The sequence below is a fragment of the Etheostoma cragini genome, chromosome 12 (genome assembly GCF_013103735.1).
Source record: "Etheostoma cragini isolate CJK2018 chromosome 12, CSU_Ecrag_1.0, whole genome shotgun sequence".
NCBI classification, from domain to species: domain Eukaryota; kingdom Metazoa; phylum Chordata; class Actinopteri; order Perciformes; family Percidae; genus Etheostoma; species Etheostoma cragini.
This window is the reverse complement of record NC_048418.1, coordinates 22,170,821-22,178,569: the sequence shown is the minus strand read 5'-3', so window position 1 is coordinate 22,178,569 and position 7,749 is coordinate 22,170,821.

Sequence of the window (7,749 nt, the reverse complement as noted above, 5' to 3'; positions counted from 1 at the left end):
TATATATATATATATATATATATATATATATATATATATATATATTGTACACAGACACAAATGTGTTTATTTTTATATCTGATAATGTTCTGAAACCTCGGATTGGTATCTTGCTTCTCTCCCAATCATGAGGTAATATGGCAAGAACTTTGTTGTGGTGTTTTTCTACATGCGCAGCCCAAACATGACTGCGTCCAAATATTGGTCCCAGGTATTTGGCTTGTCCACCAGTTTTGCAAGAGCTCTAAAAAATTAAGTAATGGGATTGCTTGTATATATTTATATTTAAATACACACACACACACACACTGTGCTGGATGCATTTTTTACCTCTGTATGGTGCCGTTGAGCCTCTCTACCAGTCAATTGTACTGAGGGTGGTATGGGGCACAGAGGCTTCTCTTAATGCCAAGCACTTTGCAGACCTCAGTGTTGATCTACAAAAGTTATGTGAAAACACATGTTTATGTGTTAATGGACATACATGTGTATAATGTACATTAAACTGTTTGCATAGCAACGGACATTATGAAATACAATTAACTATTCATGTAGCAAAAATAAAAATACATACAGAATTGAAAAACTCTTTGCCTTGATCAGTTAGAATCTGTTTTGGCACTTCAAACTGATAAACAAATTTTAGGATGCACCTGGTAACCTCTGCAGCTGACTTAGATTTTATGGCATATGCCTGTGCCCATCTGGGGCAATAGTCAATAATAACACAGATGTACTCATTTTCCTGCTCAGATTTGATCAACTTTCCAAATAGGTCCTTCCCAATCAATTCGATTGGAACCTTGCTCTGCCAAAATTGACATAAATAGAAGGTTAGATAAGATTGGATAATACTTTATTCATCCCACAGCAGGGAAATTCTCTTGTTACAGCAGTATTTTCTACAATAAAAGCAAAAAAAACAAACAAGAAAACACATAAACAAACGGGCAAACAACAGACAATAAGCAGAGGGAAAACTCACCAAGTAATGTGGTGTCAAATAAAGGTATTGTAAATTGCGGTTGCCAAGAAGAATGTTTAGACATTATAATGTTACATTTGTAAATTAAAAAAATCAAATGTAACTGCAGATTAAAGGAGCATGTGTAACACATTAATAAGTCTGCAAATTTAATGAAAGCCTAATATAATGATAGCTTATAGGCCTTATTTGGATTGGTACCTTGATTCGTGTGTAGTCTGTCTGTTATGATTAAAGAGGTGGACTCAAATGCTCGGCTAAGAAACAAGGATTTATTGGGAAGAAGCTGATGGAAGGTGGGAAGGACGCAGGTACGGACGGGACAGGAAGCTGATGAAGAGATGCGGACCAGGGAAAGTGGGGAGACCGGGGTTGGAGCCGAGAGGGAGGATTTGGCGCTAAGAACGGGGTTGAAGGCTGGATGTAGCGGGGTGCCGGAGGAAGAGGACCGGGGGGGAAGCCAGCCAACCGGAAGCACAACCTGGAGTGGAGATGGCACTGTGAAGGAAGGAGACAAGAGGGTGAGTACATGACACAAGAACATAGGAAGGCAAAAAGATTCAGAATAGCTTGCCAACAATTTTCACCGATGTGAATGTAGCAATGATCAAGTGAAGAGTGGATGTTGAGCCGGGGTAGATATACTGGTGGTGATGACTGATGAGAGGCAGGTGTGAGGAGCGGGACCGGTTGATTGTAGTGTGTGGTGTGTGTGGTCAGCTGGCTTTGGCAGGGGAGAGGGAGAACCAAACAGCAGAAACAGGGCAAGCCAACAGAAAGGGAGGGTAAAAAAAAAAGAAAATAGACTACTCACGGCCAGCCGGGCCCTGATCATGAAACCATCTCAAGCTTTATATCTTTTTTATTTTTCTGGCATATTGTACACTGTGATACCTGGAAAACATTTATTATACATTTTGACCTGATTAAACTCCATATAATTTATTGTCATTGACTGTGCACATCATCCGCAAAAAGCAGCGATGAGATCCTGAGCCCACCAAACTGCAATCCCCTCCCCGCCCCGACTACGCCTCGATATCCTGATATAAATAAATATAAATACTATAAACAGGATTGGTGACAAAGCTCAGACTTGGCGGAGGCCAACCCTCACCTGGAACGAGTTCGACTTACTGCCGAGAACCTGGACAAAGCTCTCGCTTTGGTCATACAGAGATTGGATGGCCCTGAGAAGGGACCCCCTCACCCCATACTTCCGCAGCACCTCCCACAGTTTCTCCCCGGGGACCCGATCCTACGCCTTCTCCAGATCCACAAAACACATGTAGACTGTTTGGGCATACTCCCAGGCTCCCTCAAAGATCCTTGCGAGAGTGAAGATCTGATCCGTTTTTCCACGACCAGGACGTAATCCCCCATGTTCCTCTTTAATCCAAGGTTTGACTATCGGCCGAACCCTCCTTTCCAGGACCTTGGAGTAGACTTTACCAGGGAGGCTGAGAAGTGTGATACCCCTGTAATTGGCACACACCCTCTGGTCCCCCTTTTTGAAGAGGGGAACCACCACCCCAGTCTGCCACTCCTTAGGCACTGTCCCAGACTTCCACACAATGTTAGCCAAGACAGCCCCTCCACACCCAAAGCTTTCAGCATTTCTGGACGGATCTCATCAATCCCTGGGACTTTGCCGTTGTGGAGTTCTTTGACTACCTCAGCGACCTCCACCAGGGAAATTCACGACAATCCCCCATCATACTCCAGCTCTGCCTCCACCACAGAGGATGTGTCAGCTGGATTTAGGAGTTCCGCAAAGTGCTCCTTCCACTGCTCTATTACCTCCCCAGTTGAGGTCAACAACGTCTCATCCTTACTGTATACAGCTTGGATGAGTCCCCGCTTCCCCCTCCTGAGGTGGCGAATGGTTTTCCAGAAGCACCTTGGTGCCGACCGAGAGTCCTACTCCATGTCTTCTCCGAACTTCTCCCACACCTGCTGCTTTGCCTCTGTCACGGCAGAGGCTGCAGCCCTTCGGGCCCGTTTGCATTAACATTATGCGTGTATAAATGGTCTATCGTAAATATGCTTAGACTGTCAGATTCCTTTATATGCAGATGACAGTTATCTATACATCTAATCACAAAATAACTGAGATTCACATCTTTTCAATTTGATTTTAATTGTATTCAAACATGGTTATCTTCTAATCTGCTTTTACTGAATAAGAAGAGGTCTTGTAAAATGCTTTTTGCAACTACAGTGGTGTGAAAAAGTGTTTGCCCCCTTCCTCATTTCCTGTTCCTTTGCATGTTTGTCACACTTAAGTGTTTCGGAACATCAAACCAATTTAAACAATAGTCAAGGACAACACAAGTAAACACAAAATGCAATTTGTAAATGAAGGTGTTTATTATTAAAGGTGAAAAAAAATCCTAACCATCATGGCCCTGTGTGAAAAAGTGATTGCCCCCTAAACCTAATAACTGGTTGGGCCACCCTTAGCAGCAACAACTGCAACCAAGCGTTTGCAATAACGTGCAATGAGGCTTTTACAGCGTCCTGGAGGAATTTTGGCCCACTCATCTTTGTAGAATTTTCCTAAATCAGTTACATTAGAGGGTTTTCGAGCATGAACGGCCTTTTTAAGGTCATACCACAACATCTCAATAGGATTCAGGTCAGGACTTTGGCTAGGCCACTCCAAAGTCTTCATTTTGTTTTTCCTTTAGCCATTTGGTGGTGGACTTGCTGGTGTGTTTAGGATCATCGTCCTGCTGCAGAACCCAAGTTCGTTTCAGCTTGAGTACACGAACAGATGGTTGGACATTCTCCTTCAGGATCTCTTGGTAGACAGCAGAATTCATAGTTCCTTTTATCATCACACTACCACCACCATATTTTACTGTTGGTATAATGTTCTTTTTATGAAATGCAGTGTTCTTTCTACGCCAGATATACTTGGACACACACCTTCCAAAGAGATCCACTTTTGTCTCTTCGGTCCACAGAATGTTGTCCCAAAAGTCTTGGGGATCATCAAGATGTGTTGTGGAGAAATTGAGACGAGCTTTGATGTTCTTTTTGCTCAGCAGTGGTTTTCTCCTTGGAACTCTGCCATGCAGGCCATTTTTGCCCAGTCTTTTCCTGATGGTGGAGGCATGAACGCTGACCTTAACTGAGGCAAGTGAGGCCTGCAGTTCTTTGGACGTTGTTGTGGGGTCTTTTGTGACCTCTTGAATGAGTCGTCGCTGCGCTCTTGGGGTAATTTTGGGCGCCCGGACACTCCTGGGAATGTTCACCACTGTTCCATGTCTTCGCCATTTGTGGATAATGGCTCTCACTGTGGTTCGCTGGATTCCCAAAGCTTTGGAAATGGTTTTATAACCCTTTCCAGACTTATAGATCTCAATTACTTTCTTTCTCAATTGTTCCTGAATTTCTTTGGGTCTTGGCATGATGTGTAGCTTTTAAGGATCTTCTGGTGGACCTTACTGTGTCAAGCAGCTCCTATTTCAGTGATGCCTTGATTGTGAACAGGCGTGGCAATAATCAGGCCTGGGTGTGGCTAGAGAAATTGAACTCAGGTGTGGACAACCACAGTTATAGTATGTTTTAACAAGGGGGAGGCAATCACTTTTTCACACAGGGCCATGATGGTTAGGATTTTTTTTCACCTTTAATAATAAACACCTTCATTTTCAAATTGCATTATGTGTTTACTTGTGTTGTCCTTGACTATTGTTTAAATTGGTTTGATGTTCCGAAACACTTAAGTGTGACAAACATGCAAAGGAACAGGAAATGAGGAAGGGGGCAAACACTTTTTCACACCACTGTATAGAGGTCATATGGCAAGAACACTTTAACGGAATGATTACAGTTGCTGAGCGTCATAAAATATAATGCTAATTTTACTAGCTACAGCTCTTCTCATGGTGCTGCTGAACTTTTTTCATAAACTTAGCTGATGACGCATTATTATTTAGGGTGCTGTTTTAGGCATTAGAGGTTGCTGTTGGACTGTCCCAGCTTGTTTTTTATTAATGCTATATTTATACAAACATCTTCTTTCCTCCTGTATGGGATAGAACTTGTATGTGTGTCTATCTGCGTTTACAATTTTTGGTTAGTTTTATGTCTACAGACAGAGGTGTCCTCTTACATGTGAAAAACAGATATGCTGGTTGTCCCACTGAGGTCCTTGTCATTGTAGGTCAACCAGTTGTCAGTTATGGCCTGTGGTTATGGCCACGTTTGGCTGTTAAGTGCCAAAACACACTTATCAGCGTAAGCTGAGGAACCCAAATGGCTGAAAATGCTCAACAAAGAATAGCAAGACGGTGTCAAGAAAAGAACACAGTTACCAACAATAAGTTGCAGACAAATTTCATTTGACTACAGGAACTTTGTATTTGACATGCAGATTTCTATGTTTTATTTCAAATCTTTGTTCTAAGATCACTTTATATGCAGAAAACATATATATGATGTGTAATTATAATAAGTCATCTTTACTTGTACAGCAAATAAAGCTGTTACACTGGGTTTCAACAGGCAGCAACTGCAACCAAGCGGAGTTGTGTCAACTTAACTCGATGCTGACAGCGTACACATTTTGCAGACAATGACTTGTTGGTGACTGCAGTCACATATTTTTCCGTTTACTTTGCATACCATTGTATACTAGCAACAGGCTACCCTCTAAGTGGAGACAAAATGTGCCATCCTGTTTCATTTTGTCAACTAAACAGCTGATCTCAAGACCAGTGTTGAGCAAGTTCCTTTTAAAATGTAATTAGTTACAGTTACTAGTTGCTTCTTCCAAAAAGTAACTAAATTAGATAGTCAGTTACAAATTATAAAAGTAACTAGTTAATTCAGAAAGTAGCTAATGCGTTACTTTCAAGTACATTGTGAAATACTCAAATGTGATCCCACCTCTACCCGTCTTTAACGGAACTTAAAATACGTGTGCATGTTCAATTATTTATAGTTAATCAGATTATTAAAATGAAATGGACACTCACTACTATACATCACTAACATAAACAATGTACACACATCTAAACTATGAGACAAAGTGAGACTAGCCTCAAATCAAATGACATGTATGTATATATTATGTCTAGTAGATCGATACAAATAACAACATAGATGTTTTGGAACTTTTTATATTTATTGCCCCTCAACAGGCCACAACTGGGCAAAATTAAATAATGCTTTGTAAGCACTTTAGCACAAATATATACGCTCGTTTGTAGTGCAAACGAATTGCTTAGAAATTCTTCATATACTTTATCAACATCTTTTTCCTTATCAATAAACTCCCAGTCTTGTGCTAGCTTTTAATGCCTCCATTGTTTCTTTTGTCCTAACCCTTTTGGAAATTGGTTTAGATGTCTGTTAGAGTGTAGTTGCTGTCATAAACTGGAAAAATTGGTAGGTGGTCATTGATATTGTTTATTAGTAATACACTCATTGTATTGTTATGTATGCTTTTGTAAATATATTGTCTATTAGTGTGCACAGTGAGAAGTAATTCGGCTGGGTCTAGTAGGCTTCCGTCTGCATGCTCTATTCTTCTACTAGCTGCTATACTAGGCTCATTCCATGTACATGTTCTGCCGCACAGTTTGTTGACAGCTGCTTGCAATGTGTACAGAATGGTACCTAAATGTGGGCACACTTTGCCTAACCCGGCCATACAGGTGCAGTGGCCAAATCGAACCAGTCCCTCCTTTTCCACAGCAACCCAAGCTGTCAGTTGGATAAAGTCTATAATAAATAATTAACAAGCACAATAAAAATAATATAAAAATAAAATTAATTCATTAAAATTGACCCTGTGTAGCGCCTTTAACCCTTTTGTGGAGTTCATATTTTTGTTACACAGCCAATGTTCCCAGGTCTGGTGGACCCACCACATTATTAGGCTTTTAAATCAAAACACGCATATCAATTCATGTAAAAGTAAAGAAGAAGCAGAAGAGATTTGTTTGGGCCAAGAAACACACGGAATGGAAATTAGACCAGGGAAATCTGGACTTTGGTCTGATTAGTCCAAGTGTGAGAGCTTTGTTTCCAACCGCCGTGTCTTTGTGCGACGGAGAAAGGGTGACCGGATGGATTCTACATGACTGTTTCCAACCGTGAAGCATGGAGGAGGGGGTGTGATGGTGTGGGGGTGCTTTGTTAGGGATTCATTATTTTTATTTACATCTCTTTTCAGTGTTGTAGCTTGTAGACGGTCCGGAAGCATGCCTTGCAGTATCAACACCGGAACTAAACACAGCTGAATTAGCAGATCTTTCATGCATTTCTTTTAAATCTATAGCAGTCAGATTCACTGTGTTCGCTCGGGAGGAATCAATGCACATGGGTAGGCACTTTTAATGACATTTAAACATGGTAAGAGACTAGAAACACCTTTGTAACTTGCACTGTGAAAGCCTGTTGGGTGCTAACGCTTGCAGGAGGATAACACGGTGTAGCCAGCACCCATTGTTTGTTTTTCTCTCTACTGACAGCACTCCAAATTTACAAATAATAGTTAGTGTTGAAATCAACTAGAATTCTCCTTAATGAAAGGTATCTCTCTTCTAATCCTTAGTCGTTAATCTTAAGCAACATTTTTGTTTTCTTATTTTGCATGTTGTGATCTATTTGCTCGTGTTCTCCTAACCTGTGTGTTGTCTACCCTTCAAAATTAAAAAAACACTTTTGTTGACACTTTATATTAATGTATATAACTTTCTCTTCGGTTTTTGTCCCTTTTTTCAACACTTTTGACCCTTTTTTCACTG